Below are 22857 nucleotides of genomic sequence, written 5' to 3' on the forward strand. Positions count from 1 at the left end.
TTAGAAATCTGTCACTGAACACCTTGTAACAAACACAGTTCTCATCAGATTTCTTCAGATTAGTGACGATCTGGTTTGCAGCCCACGTGATTGTCTTTGTAGTTCGCCTAATCTGTATAAATTGGCCGAGTGGGTAATGAGTGGGGGTGTTGTTCCTAAGAATGTTGCAGTCATTTCACATTCGCTTAGCTATCAGTTATCAGCAAAATTATCTCCCTTACCTGCCCAATAATTCTTATTTGATGCTCAGCTAAGTCTGCTCACAAAGAGTACTTTTAATTAACCATCGCGGACGATGGATTTCAAAAGATGGGGGGAGGTGTGACCAAGCGCTATGCTTGCTCCAATATTTGCCTCACGCACGAGCTGTATTAGCTTGCCTCATGCACGAGCTGTATTAGCTTGCCTCACGCACAAGCTGTATTAGCAGACGACAGTTTTACCTCCTTACCCGCGCCCAGAATGTGTGACGTCACTCCGCTTACATCATTTTGTCCTCGCCAGACCACCTGCTGACGGCTCGACCAGTGTCGGAAGGGGTCCCAATTAGGTAAATACACTATGAAGATGGAAAGCATTCATTTGTGTGCCTATCAATCTATCTATCCTATCACTGTCAGATGCGCATGTTGAGTAGCATACATGTATAAAAGCATAGATTATAAACATACTTTGCATTGTTAAGACCCTGTGACAAGCTAGATCACAGGTTAAATTAAGCAAGAAGAGAAATAAAATAACATGAAACATGAATTATGCAGAAATATCTTAAATGAAAACAGGATTAAAGCATGAACAGGAATGGTATGAAAAATAACATATTAGTACTGTTTCCACTTAGCAAGAATAAAAAAAATAAACAAACAACATGAGTATTGGCATCATGATTGTTCTGGCTGTTAAATTTTTTTTTATCATCACCAGTCTTTGTTTGCAAAATATTCATCATCAGTCTCCTCACACAGTCAGTGGTGCCCTGGTTGCCAGTCGTGTGGAGCGCCTAGGTGCAGGATCTGATGGTAGTGGAGGCGGCTCTGGTGCAGCTCGCCGGGTTGGTGTCCTGGGTCTTGGCATGGGCCTGGTCAGCCACATACCACTGTCACTGTCAGTGTCAGTGTCGGTCCCACTGCATTCAATCAATCATATTTAGTTAAGTCTTTTGTGCCGTACCCTATTAGAACCACTCGGGTCACGGCCACACATAGATGATGTAGAATACAGGTCCCTACAGAATTTTTGTTGGTGTTCTTTGTTTTTGAAGAGTACAATTTTCAGTTATTTTTGTAATGCACTATACGCTGACACAGTTAGGTAATCCATGTATACATGTGCAACTTACAATGCTGTCAAACCAGTGTGTTTCAATTGGTGGAAGATATAATTGTTATACATTTTGTTCAAAAGTACTAGTGTTAGAAGAGCACAGTTAAAGAATTAAGTTTATTCAGTATTGGTTTGCATGTGTAATCGTTTCGATCAAGTGGGGGTGTTGGGTGATGATCTCACAATTATGTGTTTACGCTGTGGCAGAAAGTCAGCCAATCAGTTTTGTTGTAATACCTGTATGTAGACAGAAGTAAATGGCAAGAGCTCACTGTTCCCGAACTGCAAATGGTTCGCGGATGGAATGACTGCGTCGCGGTGTATGTGTAAAATCACCATCATCCTCCATCATGAATAGTCAGCGCAACGCAACACTATCACCAGTCTGTATATGATCATGCCAATCATGCCATATAGAATCTTCTTTTTTTATACTGGAAACATCTACGAAATCCACTGATAGTTTGAACGCCCGCTCTGATTATCCCACACATATGCAAAGCCGTATGTATACAAACACGTACGATAGTATCCCAAGTCTTTTCACCACTGTTATCTAAATTCAACAGTATTGTATCCGCTTTGTAGTGTAACCTGTCGTTTTCCATCCTAGTTAATTGTTAAAGAAATAACTGTTGCTTATAGTCCAGCTGACAGCACAGGGCCATATCCGGACTGTCAAACCATAGAAATGCTCAACTGCGTCAACACAAAACTGTCACATACACACACCAAAAAAACACGTAAGATAAAGCACAAAACACAGTTCATGAAACATTATACTAGCCACTAATGGCGAATAAGATTAGGCCATGCTGAGGACGCCAGCCATCCCGCTTGATTTATCATCCCCAGATTACAAAAATCATAACCCCCCCCCCCCCCACCCCCCCCAAAAAAAAAAACAAAAAAAACCCCAAAAAAAACAATACTTCAAAGCCAAACAAAAAATGCATAAAAAGGCCATACATAGGCAAATAACACTACAGAATGGACACCTGGTGCCCACCACCCCAGTGTTTGCATCTCACTACCAAATCGTCAGAACAAAACAGCACAGATAGTACATCATAGACTGTGGTAAAAGAGGAAAAAAAACCGTATAAAGGCTTACTTGAAAACAGAAAGGGGGATGGACTGGGAAGGCACAAAAAAGATACAACAGTGAAGGAAGAAAAAAGACATAAACAAAGAGAGTGACAGAAAAGAGGAAATTTCTTGCGCAGTATTTCCAGAACTGACGCGGGGATGCTATTTAAACTGAAAGACCCCCGCCGGCATCCCCACGGGGGAACCATTAACTCATACACTTTACATTCGATTTCAAATAAACTGGGTATCTACCAAGCTCACCATAGACAAAGTAATTAATTGTTGAACTGAAGACATTCATACAACGTTCCATAGCAAAACCGATGATTTTTTTTTTTTTTCAAATCCACAAAGGCAACATACAATTTCCGTTTATTTGCAAAATGCTTTTGTAATGCGGCAGATCAAATAAACATGTGATCAATTGTCGAACAATCTCTTTTAAAACCAGCTTGGTTTTCATCAGTTATATTATTCAAATCCGTCCATTGAGAGAGAGCGACAGAGACAGAGAGAATGAGAGAAGATTTTATTGAATAAACATCTGGGCTACCAACATGTTCATTTCAAGCTCCATTCCCCACATATAAGTTGAATCAGTGAATAGAAAAATTGATTCTAGATGCATTCACAGTACCTGTAGCCTCAGTGAACACCTTTGAATTAAATGGCTGAACCAGTCTGCTTTACTTATGGTAGGCTGCTGCTGACTCCGCTGGTTCAGCGTTTACACCTCTTTCCCTGTTTTGAGTTTTTCGATATTTCAGTAAGTCTTGTATAACTGGCACTTTTCTTTCAAAATCCGTCTGTACCTCTTTCGGTATTCTACGTAACAAGTCCTGTTTGTCTGTCGTTGTCGAATATCTTTCGAGCGTCTAAACTGTCTCCAGCGTCTTCTGGTTTCTCTTACACTCTTACAGTCAAACCACGGGGTTTGTCTCGGGCCTGTATTATCTTTCTTTTCATGCAGTCAGCCGCTTTCACCAGACCTTCAGTCAGACAATGGACGGCATTGTTTACATAATTTGACAACAGATATATTGCATTGTTTGTAACTATTTGAAATTCAGCCTGTCTAATACTTGCTTCAAACTCGGCTGAATGGTTATCATCCCAAACATTTTTTTCCACAAAGCATTCTTTGATTGTATCATGAATAAGGTGATCTAATCACCCGACCGTCAGCATCACCGGCAAATGCTTTGATTCAAATCTCTCCAAAACTGCTGAGATACTGAACTGACAATCTCCTGTGAGGTAATAAAGTAGTCAATAACGCTACAGCCAGTCAGTCTTGCATACATAGGCAAAACTACCGTTTTCGTTTTCATCACCAGGAGATGTTCCATTAAGTATCCTTAAATAAAAGCAGGACACTAATCAAGCAGCAGTCGACCAAAACTATTGACAACAGCATCTTGCGACTGTCTAAACTCAGTACCATCTGATTGAACACAGCTGTCGTGATCAGCATTCTGTTCCACAGCACAACTGTTCAGCTTGCCTGTTCTTCCATTGATTTTTTTTTTTTCTCAAGGCCTGACTAAGCGCGTTGGGTTACGCTGCTGGTCAGGCATCTGCTTGGCAGATGTGGTGTAGCGTATATGGATTTGTCCGAACGCAGTGACGCCTCCTTGAGCTACTGATACTGATACTGATACTCCATTGAAGTCACCACAGAGAAGATGTACGTTCCGATATCGCTTTAAACACTGAAGTAGACATTTATCTATCAATGCAATTGTGGATTTAATTGTGTTGCCTTTATACACTAAGTATGGGGAATCAATGGGACAGACATAAGCAAAACATAATTATGATGACATGTTTGTCAGAAGAAAAAAACAACTTTTATCTAGTTTCAGAAATATAATGGGTTTTTTGTTTTGTTTTGTTTTTTGCTGCACCATCATCTGCACCATTTCAGTGGCATTACTCCCACGCCGCTCATTTAGATTCCCCCATACACGGTTCGTCTGTCACAGTTCCACCGTCCGCAGTCCGCAGGGAACCATCGATGTTAGGTCGCCAGGAGGCCACACACCAGAGGAGACCCTGCACTGCTGCTGAGTCACTTCGGTGGTGTTCAGTGGTGCCTGTTCTGATTCAACGTACTTAGGACACCACCTACTAAGCCCCCTACTAACGACAATAATGGCTTGGTCGCGGAGCCAGACTGAGTGAGCGTCCCTCCCATAGTGGAGACCGCCACCGCGTCCCTCCAGCAACAGCCCCCGATGAATTTGCCGACACTGAAGACATTGACAGGGATCACCCAAAGCACTGAAGTGGAGGGGTATCGAAACTGAGGTCACCATGAGAGCAGGGCATGAAAGGCCACAGACTTTGAGACTGTTTTGTTTATATTGATGATGACGAAGGAGGATGATGATGACGATGACGATGATGATGTTGCTATGGAGGTCCATTTTGGTTTGGGACTGCGTGACAAGGCTGCACTCTACGCTTCCTGTCATACTGATATCCCGGCGTTAACCAGGCCCGAGAGATACAGACGCTTGCAGTGTTGGTTAGGTAATTAGAGCAACACACCCAAAGACGCATCCTTGAAGTGGATGACACTCGACTGTGTGGTCCCAGTCTCCCCATTTAAGCCCACAGCACACTCAACTCTGGGTAGGAGCCGGCCACAGGCCGAAAAACCCACCTCCGCTGGGATTCGAACCCGTGTCCTCACAGCCTTTTCTTCACTAAATCGAGCACCCCACCACTTTGTCTGCCTTGGTGACTTACCTTTGTAGCTGGCTTAGAAAACCGAATGAACTCTGGAAAATAATTCAACTCGGTGGCGTACCTGAGAAATGTTTCAGTCAGATATACACAGTGATAAGAAACTCATACTACATCATATTCATTTATAAAATTTCGAAAATCACTGTCACCCAGTTCGGTCAGAATACCTCCAACGTTCTAGTTCAGAAACTTACAACAGCTGTCGTTGTCCTGTGGCTGGTGCCTGTGCCTATGACTGCAGCCTCCTCCTCCTCCCCGCCCCTTTGGGCGGAGATGGCTGACTGCTGTCCTGACCATGCTGCTGTGGTGTAGCACATCTCCCGTTCCTGCCGTCATCCTCACTGCTGTCGCCGCCGTGACCCTCGCCATGGTCACCATCACCACTGCAGATCAGGTCCTCACTGCTCCCTCCACCGCTACCACTGCGACCTAAACCTCGTGCGCTCTGGTTTGGAAATCTACTTGTCTGCCTTTAGTCGTCCTGTTGTTGGGGCTGGGGGCAGAACGGACCATTATCCCAGACGGAAACTGTCGCCGGTTCTTGCGCCTCTTGGTCGTCGTGGTCTGGAGTATGCGCTGCAGGTGCTGTGGTCCGATCATGTTCCTGATGCTCCTTGAGAAAGCAGTGCAGTCTTCCTCCCTGTAGAACGCCATGTTGCCCTCCTCCCTCAGCTGGCAGAGTGTGCCACGCTGTTTCCACGTTAGGTCGTCGTTGATGCTCACGCCCTCCTTCTTCAGCGCTTTACGGAATGACTTGCGAGAGATCAAGTGTCTTTTGTCTCTGCTTCTCACCACCTTCACTAAAAAGGGGACTCGGTCACTCTTACAATTCTTCTTCCTGATGCAGTATAAATTGTCAATTTCGTCACACAATTAGTTTTTCTCATTGCTGCGCTGATTATGAAGCTGCATGATGGTGTTTAAACGGAACTTCCCTCTGTCCCTTTCTTTTCCTTCTGGTACCCCGTAGAACACAAGATTGTTTTGTCTTTGTTTTGTTCGTATCTCAAGCCATTCATTTTCTTCGCTCATCTCTATCAGTCTTTCTTCCAGTCGTGCAGTCTTCCTTTCATCATCTCTTCTCTTTTCTTGAGTTCTTCACTGAAACCCTTCATTTGGCAATTTATTGACGGTACGTCTGTCACGGTGGAGACAGCATCCAGTCTCATGTTGAGTGACTGTCCCAGTCCTGTATTTAATTCTTCAGTGCTTGGCCCCATGTCATTTGCAAGCACCAAAAACCAAGTCGACGCCAGATTGCAATAATTCTGGATACAATCTGTGGTCATTGTCCGAAATCAGCTGCCAGAGTTCAAAACACCACAGAATGAGGAGGGGCCTACACATAATTTAGCATGCAGAGAACAAGACTGGAGTGTCCACCCAATCAGTTGTAAATGTCCACTATATACCAGCCTTGCTTTTCACACAACAGCACACCTTGTTGTATCGTCCCTGCACGGACTGTCGCCAGAAACAATATGTGCAGCCCTCACTGCATGTAGTCACCCTTCTGCACTGGTGCTGTTGTTGCGGCATGTATTGTCCCTTCATGTCGCCGGCACATATTGTTCCACCTCTGCACTGTTGGTGGTGTTGTGTGTGTGTGTGTTTGCGTATGCACGCACACATGTGATTACTGTGTGCTTGTTTGTGTGAGTATATGCGTGCACGTGTATTCCGTGTGTGTGTGTGTGTGTGTGTGTGTGTGTGTGTAAGAGTACATTCGTGTTTATGTAAAAGGGGTGTGTGGTGGTGAGGTGGGGGTATAACGTGCCGGTGTATTTGGTGAGTGTGGGTATGTGTGTGAGTGTGTGTGCATGTTTGCGTGTTTAGTGCGTGCAGATGTCTGTGTGTGTATGTGTGTGTTTTATCTTTTCTGTGAGGGCACAGTCCTTCAACGACGCCACACTGGTTTGTAAACGTTACGCCACGAGTTCTCACCCAGTGGGCTCTGTATCTCGAGTCGACCGAAAGTTAAAAGTGGATGGGTTGTAAACTGGTCAGGTTTGGCTACTGTGTGTGTGTGTGTGTGTGTGTGTGTGTGTGTGTGTGTGTGTTGTGCTTGTGTGCAAGTGTGTGTGTGTGTGTGTGTGTGTGTGTGTGCGTGTGCGTGTTATCTTACCTGCGAAGGCACAGCCCTTCAACGACTCTCAATGGGTCGTAAAAGGTACGTCACACCTCACTCCTCAAAAGAGTACCAGCGCAAAGGGGCGACAAAACGTGCAGTGAGGGCTACACGTATTGTCACCAGTGACAATTCATGCAGGGGCGACAATACATACTGCAACACACCTTTGATGGACAGGAGAAAACAGAGTGAGTAAAAAGATATCGGGAAACACAGTGGTAAGAAAAGTCCGTGTATCCCAGTGACAAAATGGTATGGCTTCATCTTCACACAATTTTAAACTTTTTCTTGGCTAATATCTTCAACAAAACTGGTTCAAATTTCCCATTTTTTTCACAATGGAGCATTCACTGGCATTTTCATAGAACCAAAATTTATACTGGACCAATTTCATTAACTTTGTTAATTACATCCTTCTCTCTCTCTCTCTCTCTCTCTGTGTGTGTGTGTGGAAGAAAACTGACTCTGGTCTATTTACTAAAAAAAAAAAAAAAATTGAAGTCAAAAAAAGCTTTTTATTTCAAAACATATTGCCCATTAAAATGGAAAAGTAAGAAGACTGATATGTGGCAATATAATTCATAAAACAATGAATACTCTTTGAAATCACTTAGGGGTTGCATCATAATCTAAAAACAGGAAAGAAAAACATATAAATAATGCTGCATATTAGAAGATGGTTCTGCATACAATGTACATCAAAAAGTGAAAAATACTGCAATCACTGACATAACCTGAACAATGACAATGATGGTGAAAATGAAAATAACAGAATAAACAACAAGAATAATGTCATCAGCCGTAACAGTAATACAACAACAGCAATCATCATCATCATCATCAGAGAAAGAAGAAAATGGAGAATATAAATAAGGAGAAAAAGAAGAAGAAAAAGTAGGATTATGTTTTCCATCCTTTCCAAATGCAAGAAAATTAGTAACTATTGTCCTTCAGTCTGTTCCAGTAACAGCCAATGAATATTACTCAAACACTAACTCAGCAGATTAAAGTAACTTCTGAACAACCATAGTGAAATTAAGAAAAGGGCCAAGGAGAACATTTCTCCAAGGAAACCGCTCACAAAAATAGCCATGCCATTAAAAACTCATCATCAACGCAAAGGATAACATTTAATTATTGACAACAGCAACAAAAGGGAGTGAACAAAAAAAATACTGCATACAAACAAAACGAGAACATTCCTGAGAAAATTAGGTTAAATTGTTAACAATACTCATGACACAACAAAACGGACAATAGGTGCAATAGGAAATTTTCTATCTAAAATTACGTTTTAATAACATACTTACCGTGACCCAACTTGTGCAGACTCCGGCAGGGGTCTGACATTCCTGTCCTGTGAAAACTACTATCCGCCTATGCGGAGAAAACGAAACTACGGCCGATAACCTCCAGAAGTAGGTAACCTCCCCTTTGTCCCGCTGGCTAGCGCTCTCTTTTGACGACAATATGCCATCACCAGCGCAGCGAGCAGGGAGAACAGGAAGCGGGGAGGACGGGAGGGTCTTAAATTTGGGTCACGGTAAGTATGTTATTCAAACGTAATTTTAGATAGAAAATTTCCTTTTAATTACACATACTTAACCATGACCCAACTAGTACAGAATAGCGCGACAAGGTGGAGGGCTCGCCTGTTCTACTGTCTGTGTGCTGTGATGGCCTGTTGTGCAGCTACCACGAAGCGATGCCTCTTGAGCCATCATCCCGCAGGCGTGCGACATCTCTCTGGTAGAAGTCGATGAGCCATCATCCCTAAAGCGATAGATGTCCCTCAAGTAGAATTCGACGAAAGTAGAGTGTACTGTGTCGCCTAAGGATATTGGTGCGGGCAAAGAAGACAGAGGTCCGCAGCTGTATTGTGGGGGAGGTCTGTGGACCACAGCTGTGCTGATAAATGTAGCGCAAAGAAAATCGGGTCGGTGGGTTGAATCCACACTTTACTGAGAGCCCCTCGAATCAAAGGAGGGGAAGGAAACATGTACCCTTATAGGGTTGTCTCATTTGAGCGCGGTTGAGCGTCAATGCAAGGAGGTGCACATGTGATTTGATCTGATGATTCCACATCGGATGTGAGCCGATAGTGGAAGTGATATATGTGTTTGAAGGAAACTGTGGCACGAGACAGAGGTAGGTCGTCATGTTGGGCTTGCCTTAGGCATGACAGCCAGATCTGTAGAGCTCCTCCATGCGAGCTGACAGGCAATGGGCGCTCCCCCCACCACTTTTTTGTCGTTGCCAAAAAATGACAGCACTGGTTGTTGCCTATGCATAGAATGGCAGACATTTGGCAACAAAAGACTTGTTGTCCCTGGTGTCTCTGGGACAGGGTTGTGCAATTGCCCAGGTAGGTACCATCACGAAGGGGCATACGGAAGGCTTGGTGGCTTCTCTACCTGAGTGTGGCATGTTGGAGCAACCTGCAGAAGTTGTCGGCAGTCAATGGCTGGGTTGGATCAGGCTGTGGAAGTGCATTTCATGTGCCCACAGGTCACTGAGTCTCATTCTGTGGTGGAATTCCAAATGAAAGAGGGTTTCCATGGGGAAAAGTTTTGCTGAAGGTTCTTTAGTGAGAAAGGGGACCGGATCCATGACAGGCCTCTGGCTGTGTGTGGTGCGCACTAAGTCTGGGATGGAGCGGGGTGGGGGCAGGGAGGTAAGTGGCTCAAGATGTGTTGTACTGGCTATTTACATCAAAGCACTGATCTGACATACGTTTTCAGTATGGCCAACTGCAAAGTGAGAGCTGTATTATCAGTGGTTTCTTAATTGCAAAGGGAAATCATTTGCAGCTTAGTCTTTCATGAATGACTATGTCTCTCAGAATAGAAGTCAAATTGCACTGGGACTTAGTGCTGTAGCCTTGGGCCTAACTAGCCTTTGGGATCCGTCCCATTGATGAGTCCTAAGGCCCTCTTGGTCGAGGGACTGGGGATGCAACTTGGGCAAAACACTCTCTACTATAAATTGTATAATCGAATTCCAGCCCGAATAGTCGGGACAGCAGTTGCCTCCTCTGCTGTTCTGATGGTGACTGTCGTACACGACAATCAGCATGGGTAAATCAGGAAACAGCTGCTGTGTGCTTGAGGGATGAAGGTGTCCACCATGCAGGTTATGTTGCAATGTAAGGAAGCCGGAAGGAGTTGACGGGGTCTTGTGGTGCAACTGTGTGTCTGAAAGACATGGTGCTTGCTTCCGAAGTGACAACAAAGTCATCCTCTGGCAGGCCTGGCTGGGGCGTCATGATGGGATAGCCTGCCTAGGCTAGAAACCCCTGGAAGTGTCTCATTGGAAAGACAGTGCTTGAGAAGGAATGACCATCTGTAACCACAGCAGTGGTTGTGTGTTGAGGCTGAAAGGATCGGGCAGGGACCAAGTGCAGAAAGTGCTTTCAAACGCCAATTGTTTGAGACGTTGATGCTGGATCTCTGTTCAAGCAAGGTGATGGGGTGAACTGATGTGCTTGAATGCGGCATCTGCCGTGCTGGTATGAGTGGGCAGAAAGGTACACCCCTGTGGCTAATGGATGGTTCGTTGTGCTTTGTGAGATGCATCCGTCCTCGTCAATATGCCTTTCTCCAAAATGTAGAGGAAAACAATTTTGACCCAGGCCTTCTGCTACTAGAGAAGAGTGGAAGAGATGGGCTTAGGGTGATTGTCTCCTGCCCAGTGGGCAGTTTTTGGGTCTGCTAAAACTTGGAAGGCAAAGATAGACACCCCTTCATGGGAGGGCTGGCTAGGATATAGGTAGCCCGTGTGGAGCTGTTGTCACAACCACAGTGGTGCAAACCAAGGGTTGCTGTTGGCAAGGGGGGGAAGAAGGGATGCCTTACAGACTTGGAAGGAATGAAGGGCATGTGTGTCCGGAGTGGCTCCTCTAAGTTGGACAGCCACATCCCTCCTTGTGCCAGGTTAGGACATCTCCAGCCGTATGGGTGATTGTTGCAGGCAAATGAGTTGGGTTGCCTTGTCCCTCCTTGCACCAAGAGAGGGCATTCTTAGCCCTGTGGGTGGGAAGGGGGTGTGTGTGGGTCCCTAAGGACCAGCCACTACTAAAATGTGAAGGAGCATACATTCAGGCATGAATGAGGCAGTTTTGTCTGTGAGTGCAGTCGTCCTCCGAAAGCAAGGTAGGGATGAATTTATGAAAATGAATACATATATGTGCAAAGGGATTATAAACTTCCATCAACTCAAGTGATGATGTCAGGAACATGCCAATGACAAGAGATCGAGACACAAGAAATAAGCGGCTGTATAAGCATACGTGTAGCGTGCACAGATATACCCAAGTAAATGGGTGAGTGTGCATAATCAGTTATGGAAAGGAATCTGTGTATGCACCTATATATGAGATGTACATACACATCTGAATAAAGTGCCAGTACGTAGACGCAGAGAGTTCTGGGCATTGTGAACAGAAGGACGCAGATGCAAGTGTGCCTATATTGCTATGTAGGGAATCTCAATGAATAGATGTGAATGAATAGAGATAGAACTATAATTGTACATGTTAATATGAAAGTCGTATGAACCTATCCCGTAAGCACACACGTGTATACCAAGGGATAAGTATACATCTATAAGTGAAAGCAGAAATGTGTATAAATGTAGTAAGATATCTCATAGATATATATGTATATGTGTGTGTATATATATATGTATGATATATATATATATATATATAATTTCTTTTTTCTTTTTTTTGTATTTATATATATCTATATATATATATATATATATATATATATATATATATCGTGATTGTTGATTGTGATAATAAATCAAAAGTATAGAAGGGGAAATATTGTGATTTATTTCCTGTTATTGTGTATAACAAGAAGAAAATGGTAATAGGACTGGTTGCCTGCAGAGGGCTGTGTGCCTGTGTGGGGGGATGAAGAACCCAAAGGTTCAGTCGCCAATAGCCTGAGAAACAGCAAGAAAGGTGCAGTTGCAAAGTTGTGTGAAGTCCATGAATGGGCATCAGGACCCAATGAGAAATCAAAGAAAAATCGTTGGTGGACAGCACGGGGGGCAGGAGTGACGTGCTGTGTCGGTTACTAATGCGGAGTTGCCTCCCTTGGCGCCGATATTCGGCGAAAAGGATGGTGTCTTTAGAACACATATCCCCTGGTGTGACGTTTCCTCGCTGTAGAGGGAGGAGTGTCATGCTGCGTGTGAGAGTCTGTGGTTCGATGCCACCATAACCGATAGAGGTGAATACGGCCGCAAGGGGAATAATTATAATGTCCCTTAGTGCCGTGGGCATCCCTACCCGAATCGGTCGCCATCGGACGCGAGACGGTCGGGACATGTGGCATGACGGCGCCGTAACCAGTGTTATGGGCGTCGTGGACGAGGGGGTGGCAAGTCCGTCGGTTTGCCGTGGGATGTGCATCCCCCTGTAGGTGAACGGCGGTCCAATCGCGCAAATAGTTCCTGCGAGAGGACCGACGTTCAACTGTTGTGTGTTGACGGATAAAGGGATAGACAAGATCAGCCCTAGCACTGCCAAGTGGCAGGATCGAGTTATCAAGAGGCACTCCGACGTGGAACTGCCAATATTAGTCTGGGTAACAGTGGAGATATGCAGTGGGGCAGAAAAAACCGGCACTGCCGAAGTTCAATGGGCTGTGCACGCATCTGCTCTGTGGGCAAGGGGTGGAGCAGGCACTAGGAGTGGCACCAGTGCATAATTGCTGCAGCAAGTTCACAATGAGTTGCTGGTTGTTTGGTTGAGCAGCTTGCTGAGACGCAATTAGTGGATGGGAAACAGCAGCAACCGGCGGTGTGGCAGATGGGGTTATCACCGCAAAGCTTGAAGGGACCGTGCACGCACCCGCACTGTTGGCGAGGGGCCGTGTCGGTAAAGGGAAGTAACTGCGGCGGTCACCGGCAAGGGTGCCGAAGCAGTTGTCTCCCTTGGATCGGAAAATTGGGACAAGGGGAGGGTGCACGCGCATGGGCAAGCATGTCCCCTAGTGGTCCACCTTCCTCCCTACCCCTGGGGAGGGCATCCCTAAGCGCCTTGGTCGCCATAGGATCTGAGACGGAAGAGGCATGCCGCGTGGGGGGCGCGTGAGCCAATGTCACGGCCGCCGCCACGGACGCATCGCACATAGGGGCCAGTCTAGCGTGCAGATCCAAAGCCAGTGTATGGTGTTGTTTTCCCAAAGGGGTTATGGCACATTCCATTGTTGGCATGGGAAAAGTGATAGAGGAGATCGACTCGGGCATCCTGCCGACTGGCAGGGCCGAGAAACGCGGATCGCGTCGAGTTCGTTCGCGAATTGAAAAGGAAAGCATCAATGGCACCACTGACCTGAGTATGGGGTAAGGTACCCCTAGAAGTCGCCAGAGAGTGTGCAGGAGGTGGTGGAGGTCTGGAGTCGACCAGAGGAAGCAAAGGAAGTGGAGGAGGCGGCGGGTTGGCGTTGTTGAAAGGGCCAGAAATAGAGGGCCCAGAGTGTCTGCGAATCTATTGCGATTGCGCCTTAATTTTAGCCTGATCTCCCAATCGAACCATATAACTATGTGACCTGGTTGAAGACAAAATTTGACAAAAAACAAGAACACCAGAGAATCGACAGACAGACAGAAAATACGGGAAAAAAAAACTTAGCCGAATGGAGAGCACAGGAACAGGAGTCATAATGGCTGCCGGAAAAAGAGGGCGCTAGCCAGCGGGACAAAGGGGAGGTTACCTACTTCCGGGAGGTTATCGACCGTAGTTTCGTTTTCTCCGCATAGGCGGATAGTAGTTTGCACAGGACAGGAATGTCAGACCCCTGCCGGAGTCTGCACTAGTTGGGTCACGGTTAAGTATGTGTAATTAAATGGATTTTCAATCTGAGGGTCTTGAATCTGATCATGGTATTGGCACCTTGTGGATTAAGTGAGGAGATTTTAACCATCTCACAGGTCAACATGATGTGCAAAACTGCCAGTACCTGAATCCCTTAACTGTGTATGTACATACAAAGGATCAAATACATGTGTTGACGATCCTGTGAACTATGTCAGTGTTGTGAAAAAATCAAAATAACCAGCATGCATATCCCTGAAGACAGAATATGGCTGTCTATAGAGCAAGGTCAAAATCGTCCTATGTGGGAGTCGCAGCCCACAAATGCAGGGACACAGAAAGACATTTTTTTTTTTTTTAAAGAGTCAGAGGATATATTCCCATAACATCTGCAACAATCAGCATTAAACAACAAAAGCCAGAAAATCATCAACAAACAGCAAAATGAACAAGGAGGATATTTTCCCATGAAATGTGATTTTTTTTTTTTTTTTAACACGTAATCATGGCATCATTAACAAATATTTATGGTGTTTGCCTGAACAACAGGAGCGCTGTGGCAGGAGTAATTAGGTGTTGGACTTCTGATGTATTGTTCACCTGTGATCAGGATTCTAGGGCCAGTCTTGGCCAATTTTTCCTCACTCTACCCAAGAGTGAACAGGTACCTGACCAGTCGAAAAAGGTTAAAACAGCGGAAGGAAATGACTGAGCCCTGCTTTCCTATGCCAAGCCCTAGACACAGTGGATATAAATTCACAGCCTCAATGGCTGGACAGGCTTCAAAACATTTTAACCACAACACACGAGAGCCAACAACAAACAAGACATACACACAACAACAACAACAGCATGACCAAGAAGAAATGTTTCTGAGAAAATGAGTCAGTTCTGAACAATAACTATGACATGAACAGCAAAACAAGAACATTTCCCCATAACACCAACACCAACAGCAGCAAGAACAAAAGAACACTTTTAATTTTTTTTTTAAATTGATCCTGAAGTGTGTAACATCCTTTTTTTTCTTTTTTCTTTTTCTTTTTTTAATCATTGCTTCACTTCCTAGTGTGCAGACATGTGCCTGAATGGCAAGACAATAAGAGAATTCTGGGGTGGAAGGGAATGAACGTCAACAGGCAGACATAGCACAGAATCAGTGATAAAGAGTTGAAGTGGCTCTTCTTTTGTTCAGTGAACAATATTGAGTTGAGACATATTCAACTTGCTTCAAGTTGAATGTGCCTCGTGTTGTAAAGAATCAATAGCAGGATTATTTCTTTTGATGCCATAACAAACTTATAAACCCAATGATGGATTTTTTTTACATGATCTTTTTTTAAATAAAATAATTGAATCACATGTTTACTTCTGTCTGACAGATAAGACCTATTTATTTGTTGTTGCTGTTCAGTCTAAAACATAAAAATAATTATAACATTAATTTCTAATAAGTTTGAAAAGTACAAGCCATGACCTTTTCGTTTTCACTTTCATTTCTTTGGTTTATGCTGACCTACAAGACTTCGATGGGGTTTGAAACCAGAAAAAAATGCAGCAACACAGATTCATAGTCATATAAACAAGCAGCCATTTACTTGCAGTCCTGAGTGAGTTCTGCAAGCCCAGTCCATGTTCAATGCAAGACAAAAGATAAAAACAGAAATTCTTTGACAGCTCTCTCTCTCTCTGTAGCCAGTATGTTGCCGCCTGCTCTCCTCAATGTTTACCTGATTTCTCTTGATCATTGGAGCAACAAAGTTTTGAATCACATGATGATTTTCTTTGTGTGTTGGTCAGTAAAGTACATTCTCATTATGCTTTAATTGCTTCTGATATTATATGTTATTAAGTAATTTCTGGTTTTACATTGCTATTTTGATTTCTACATTTGTTTGAATTACTTGCGTACTGTGATTTAGATTAATCACACACCTACCCTTTTATTCTTCCCCTGTTTACATGGAGCAGAATTGTGACTGTGTGGTATATTTTGGGAGGGGGAGGGGGGAGGGGGTATTCTGTGTAAACATTATTGCCCTCTGACGACTTGTAATGGTTATTAGATTTATAACTCTACCAAGCTATTGTTTAAAACTTTTCATTGTATGTTTTCTTAAAATGCCTATGTCTATGTCAAAACACTAGGCCCACAAATGGAGGATTATGGATTGGTAATTTGAATATCAACCATTTATCAAACAACAAATCAGAAATACCCTCGATATTAGAAAATTCTGAAACTAATTTTCACCTTTTTTTTTCTGTTTCTCCGAATCACATCTCTGTGACTGTATCCTATTCTGATATAACTATGCCAGGTTAGAATACATTTCCATTTGACCCTGGAAAAAGAATTGACACAGGCTTATTGCTGTACTACTATAAGTCTGTCACATTAGTGAGAAAGGCAAACCTGGAACAGTTCCACATTGAATCACATTATGGGTAGAAATGAGAATAAAACACTGCAAACTGTTACCTATTGAATGTGTTTACAGGAACTTAGCAAAAAGAATAACCAAATTGGATGTTTCTAATAGAATGATAGATGCTACCACACTTGAAAATAATTAAACTATACTACTGAGTGATTTGAATATTTATTTACTAAAACCACAAGCACACTGGATTCAATTGTATAAAACAATTTATTTAGATTAACTGATTGACCAATCAACACGTGTAACAAGCATTTCCAACACCGTGATAAATCAGATACACAACATATAAGTAGAACATCATTGAATTTTTTTTTTTCTCCAGTCCAGTATCCGGATGCAGTGACCATTTTCCTATATATGTCACATAGTCATAAATAGGAGTAAACAAATCACATAACTATCATTTACAGATGTAAATTTGAAAAAGATGCTTTCCTTATCAATTTACTGAATTCCCCATGTACTGAATATTTGAAAGAATATTTATTTGATAAAATGGAAAATACAGAAATGATGATGCCATTATTCTAAAAGAAAAATTAAAATATAAAATTAAATGTTATATCACACATGCTGTAGGAGACACCCGAACAACCTGCACACCCCGTCAGACACCATCAACAACAGTCCTACCCCATCTGCCTGTGCTCTGACTGGTACAACAGATAAACATTCTGACAGACTCTTCTAACACTGGCATTAACCTTTACCACAACAACCATAGTTAACTGTTTCCATCACCAGCACCACAGGTACAACACTGCAGAGTTTTCAGTTTGCACTTTGCTGTTACTAACATTAATTTTTTTCCTCACATTATTCGAAGTTAAAACTTTTATCTATGATTTTCCTTCTTCCTAGATAGTACCTAGTATCAGTCCCCAATGCTAAGACTTTTAATCTCTAAAATTGCTAAACCTTAAAGAAATCATATCACTGTCACCTGAATTTAATGTGAACAAAAGTAATGCAAACCCAAGTGGGAAAGTCTTTATGGTGACTAGCATCCTGATCTGTGAGCTTTGTCATATCTCAGTGAGGTGAATGCCCTTCTCAGGTGACAATACTCATCAGCAGTGGTCAAAGGGTTAAAGAAAAAATGGCCAATGGAGTGAGAACTGATAAGATAAAACAAGAGAAGTAAAACAATCATGATGGTGGTCCATTTGATTTGCTGATGTTCAGCTGACATTTAAAAATAATAATCATCATCATCATCATAATAATAATACAATTATATAGCACTTTCAAACCTCTGAAAGTGATTTACAATAAGATATCAGTCAGACACAGAGCGCACAAACACATGCAAATGTACACACATACATGAACACGCATGGAAGAAATAGATGTGGATCCTACAGATACAGACATGGAATGGAGTGACTTCATTATGTAAAGACTGCTTGCAAAGGAATGTTTTAGATTTGTTTTAGACTGGCACTAAAGCTGAGTGGTGAAAGTGTTGGGCTTTTAATCTGAAGGTCCTGGGTTCAAATCCTGGTCATGATGTGTGGTGGTTAAAGGGTGGAAATTTTTCAGATCTCCCAGGTCAACAGATATGCAGACCTGCTAGCGCCTGAACCCCTTTCATGTGTGTGCGCATGCAGAAGATCAAGTACGTACAATAAAGATCCCGTAGTCCATGTCAATGTTTGGTGGGTTATGGAAACAAGAACATACCCAGCATGCACCCCCCCCCTGAAAACAGAGTAGAATAGAATATAATAGAATAGAATACTTTTTATTGTCATAAAACCTTAAAGTTTATAAGACACAATGAAACATAAACATGAGCATATTAAGAAGAGAAACATTCATGAACAAATTTCGCCAGCCTTGGCTGTATTTCTGTTAGAAGGATCAATTCACTAGGCTTTGCATTTGGACGACATATATCGATTAGGAATCTGTGTCTGTAAGTATTGTACTTTACACAATTGTCTAAAAGGTGAATCTCATCTTCTAAACTGTTACAAGTATCACACAGTCTTTGTTCTTTCGGTGTATTTTTATATCTTCCCTGTTCGATTTGTAAGTCATGGGCGCTGATTCGTAACATGGTCAGTGCTTTCCTGTGTTGTGTATTTGCTGTATTCTTTAAATACGGTTCAATTTTATAATTTGTCACAGCGTTCTTGTAAAATGCTAATTTAGATGAACTGTCATGTTTCTGTTTCCAAAATTTTATATATTCATTTTCAAGCTTCTTGGATACAGCATGCTTTAATCTTTTAACACTAAAAGTGAACTGATTTTTCCAAACATGATCTAATCCAGTGCTAGTTAATACATTTCTTATGAAAAGTAGCCACTGAACATTTTCATTTGTTTGACGATACATGCAGTTATTATTGTGTATACAAGTGATTTTGAGGAAGCTCTAATATGTGTATCCAATAGCCAATAACTTGACATATTATTTTTAGGCTAATAGGAAATCTTCCTAATTCTCCTAAAACGGGGAGAACCATTGCTCTTTTATGTACACCAAGTAACTGCTTACAAAACTTGACATGAAGTCTTTCATGTGGAAATTTGTTGAAAAGACAATTACTGAATAATTGGAATAAATTAAACGATACATTTCCTGTAACATCATATGGGAACCAAACTTCTGCTCCATATGTTGAAATAGGCGTTATCAAAGTATCATATAACTGACACATGATATCTATATTCATATTTGTATTACGAAATGTTCTGAGTAGGACATGTAGAGCCTTATTTGCTTGATTTTTAAGATGACCTTGTGCTTGACTTAAGTTGCCATTTCTATGAAATATAACCCCTAAATATTTATATTCTTCTGCTGTTTCAATTATGTCCTCTCCACATTTAAAATGTAGGGGTATTTTAGGGGCAGTTTTTGAAAAAACGATTACTTTTGTGTTTTCTCTATTTAAACGTAAGCCCCATTGACTGCAGTAAGAGTGTAAAAAGCTTTTGTTGCGAGCCGTCTTTAGATAATGATAAAATAACTAAATCATCTGCATATAAAAGACATGGGATTCTAGTAGATGAAGTGTTGTGAATTGTTGGGGAGTTCATATCTGTCATATCTGTGGTGATATCATTTATGAAAATATTGAACAGAGTTGGGCTGAGTGTATTTCCCTGATGTACCCCTTTTCGAATAATAAATTCTCTGCTGAAATGATCTTGTGATTTTGCGTAGATTTTAGCGTTCGTATACATATTTTTTATGATATTAAAACATTTACCTTTTATTCCTATCCGGTGTAGCTTCAGCATCATTGCATCATGCCAAACACTGTCGAACGCTTTTTGAAAATCTACAAAACCACCACATAGTCGACTGTTTTTTCTTTTTATTATCTCATCTACTAGCTTTTTTAAAACAAAGATTTGATCAGTGGTTCTATAGTTTTTTCGAAATCCGGCTTGTTCTTTGATCAAAACGTCGTTAGTCTCCAGATATTCATTCATTCTTGTATTCAGGATTGTGCAGAATACTTTACCTAATGTATTAGTCAGTGTAATCCCCCGATAGTTATTTGGGTTCATTGGGTTGCCGCTTTTATATAAAGGGATACTGATACCAGTTTTCCAATTGTCTGGATATGTACCTGTTGTATATATTATATTATATAGCTTTTGCATGACAGGTAACAGAACCGGAAGACTGCTTTTGATCATCTCATTTGTAATTGCGTCCCTTCCTGGCGATTTTTTGTTTTTTTGACTTAGGCATGCCTTTCGTATTTCTTCTTCAGTAATTTCTTTATTGAAACTTAATGTATTACCATCATCTAACATTTCAGTGTTTTCAAGTTCATTTTGAACTTTTGTTTTTTGCTCGTCATTTATTTCCACGTCTTTTCCAATTAAATTTTCTAAATGATAAATCCATTTTGAAACATTTAATTGATGTTTACATACGTTCTGTTCTCCCATTGTCTGTAAAGTTTTAATTGTTTTCCATGCTGACTTTGGATCTTTATTGAGCGCCTCGTTTAATTCTTTCACTAAGAGATTTTTATATGAATGTTTCTTTTGCTTTACCAGTCTGTTGTATATCTTGCGTTTAGCAAAATATTTTTGACGTAAAGACTGATTGTATGGCTGCCTATTTAACGCATTCAAAATTGATTTAATGTCTCTCCTGTGTTGATAACAGTCTCTGTCAAACCATTTTTTATTTCTTCGGCGTTTTTGCTTATGAAATCTACATTCTGTTCTTAGACTAACATTCGCAGCTGACGTCATTATTTGTGTGAATTCATTAACAACGTCATTCACTTCGATATCATTAACGATAGATTGATTAACAGTTTGACTGCTCAGTTTGTTATATATATTATGTATTTGTTCCTGTATCCATGGTAAACCTAAAGCTTTGACATATGCTGCTGATGAATATTGATCCCAAATGTATTTTTTATCAATATAGTTTTGTTTAAATGTATTTTTAAGTAAACTTCTATATCATGAGATTTATTTACTATATTTTGTTTTTGTCTCCATAATCCAGTCATAAATCATTTTAATTCTAGTTGGCAATGATCGGAAAATCTTGTAAGAGGGTGAACTTTCATGTGTAATATTTCCTGACAAATTGCCTTAGAGCAAATAAAATAATCTACAACACTGCTACCATGCTGATTATAGCATGTGAAACGCCCATGAAGATCACCCAGTGTTCTTCCATTAAGGATGCACAGATCATTGTCAATGCACATTTATATCAATCTTCTGCCAGTTCTTTGTATCAAAGAGTCCATGGAATTTCTATCACACTCTGTGTCAAATGAATAAGTACGTGGTAAATTACATACATCGTTATCAGAATCCATCTTAATGTAATCAGTAACTTGCGCAGTTCGTGCATTAAAATCACCACACAATATAACATTTCCTTTTAGTGTTAATTGTTCCACGCTGTCCTCTATCTTGTCCCATATGCTCGCGGTGTTGTCCCGACCAAATGACGATGTTTGTGGTGGGATATATACACATCCAATGTAAATATCATTGTCATTGTTGATCCCAGGTATCATAAACCATACTAGATCACTGTTGCTACATGGTAGAATTTTGACGTATCCTCGGATATTTTCTTTGATATATACCGATATACCACCAGATGAACTTGCTGCTTGACTCCGTTTTTGTCGTACATAGTGAATTCCTGGTGAGAATTATGGAAGATAGATATCATGTGCACTTTCTTTATTCAGGTGCGTTTCTTGAAAAAAAAAGTATGTCATATTCTTTGAAATCCCGTGAAACATCGGGGTCAACTAATTTATTTATCTGAAGTCCGTCAGTTGTCTCTTTATAACCCTTAAGGTTCCATGATAATATCTTTAAAATTGTTTTTGGCATTAGACAATGAAAAAAAGAAAAAGAGAAATTAAATAACCCAAAATATATAATACAGTTAATGCGCGTTAACTCAATACAATATTGCCTGCAAGATCTACAATGTCAGCACTTCATCAGTAGATGCAATAGTTGCTTGTTGGCCTGTCATTGTTGTACCAGTTTTTTCTCCAGTGTTGGTCCACTGCATGACGGCCACGACCATCTTCCCTGACGTCATAGTAGACAGAATTATATCGCCCTTGATTGTATCTTTGACTTGTGGCAGTGTTCGACGGACGTGGTAGACGATGCTGTGTAGCGTGCTGTCGGGATCTTCTCATCTGTCCAATGTAGGTGACGTTCTCTTCGTTGTTGCGATAGAAACCTCTGTTTGTCGTCTTGTATCCGTTGTAGAATCCAGCATTGTGGTTGTTGCTCCTGTCGTAGTTTCTTCTGCGGAATTCTCCCTCTCTTCGTTGTTGCTGGCGTGGTCTTTGGTACTGGCCTGTTGTTTTTCGAATATTGTTCGTCGAGGAATATCGTTTCCTTCTAGGTCTTTCCCACAAGATAGCCTCCAAATGTCGACCAATGTTTCCTGCAAGGATACTGTCTCCTTTCCTGTTTGGGTGGATCTCGTCTTGGAGATGGCGAGTTGTCTGAAGGCTGTCGTGTCCCAGGAAGGACACGTTGTCAGCGTCGTGTAGTTTTGTGAAGGCCAGGGCGTTCAACAGCTCCACTTTGTGGTTGAGTTCATCTGACTTTGTTGCAGTTGTTTTGCCGATTATATTTTTTGTTGTGGGGTGTTTTGTTCGATTGTTGTGACCGCTGCAACAAGGTTGTTGCATGTTTTTTCAGCTGTCATATTTTTTAGGTCGTTGATACCAGAGTGAATAAGTATGGCGTCTGGGTGTTCTGAATCGTGCATGGAGAAATTTTCAATTGTTGACAATCTTCTT

The 22857-nt window shown here is 41.7% G+C and overlaps 1 long non-coding RNA gene across 1 annotated transcript; it reads right to left on the minus strand.

Moving 5' to 3' along the window:
- Positions 1-819: 819 nt before the first annotated feature.
- On the minus strand, positions 820-11891 carry LOC143286816 (uncharacterized). The gene is made up of 2 exons (XR_013055857.1): positions 7295-11891; positions 820-1078 (listed from the first exon to the last, which is right to left on the minus strand). It is a non-coding gene; the product is annotated as an uncharacterized LOC143286816 (long non-coding RNA).
- Positions 11892-22857: the final 10966 nt, after the last annotated feature.

The sequence above is a fragment of the Babylonia areolata genome, chromosome 10 (genome assembly GCF_041734735.1).
Source record: "Babylonia areolata isolate BAREFJ2019XMU chromosome 10, ASM4173473v1, whole genome shotgun sequence".
In the NCBI taxonomy this organism is placed as follows: domain Eukaryota; kingdom Metazoa; phylum Mollusca; class Gastropoda; order Neogastropoda; family Buccinidae; genus Babylonia; species Babylonia areolata.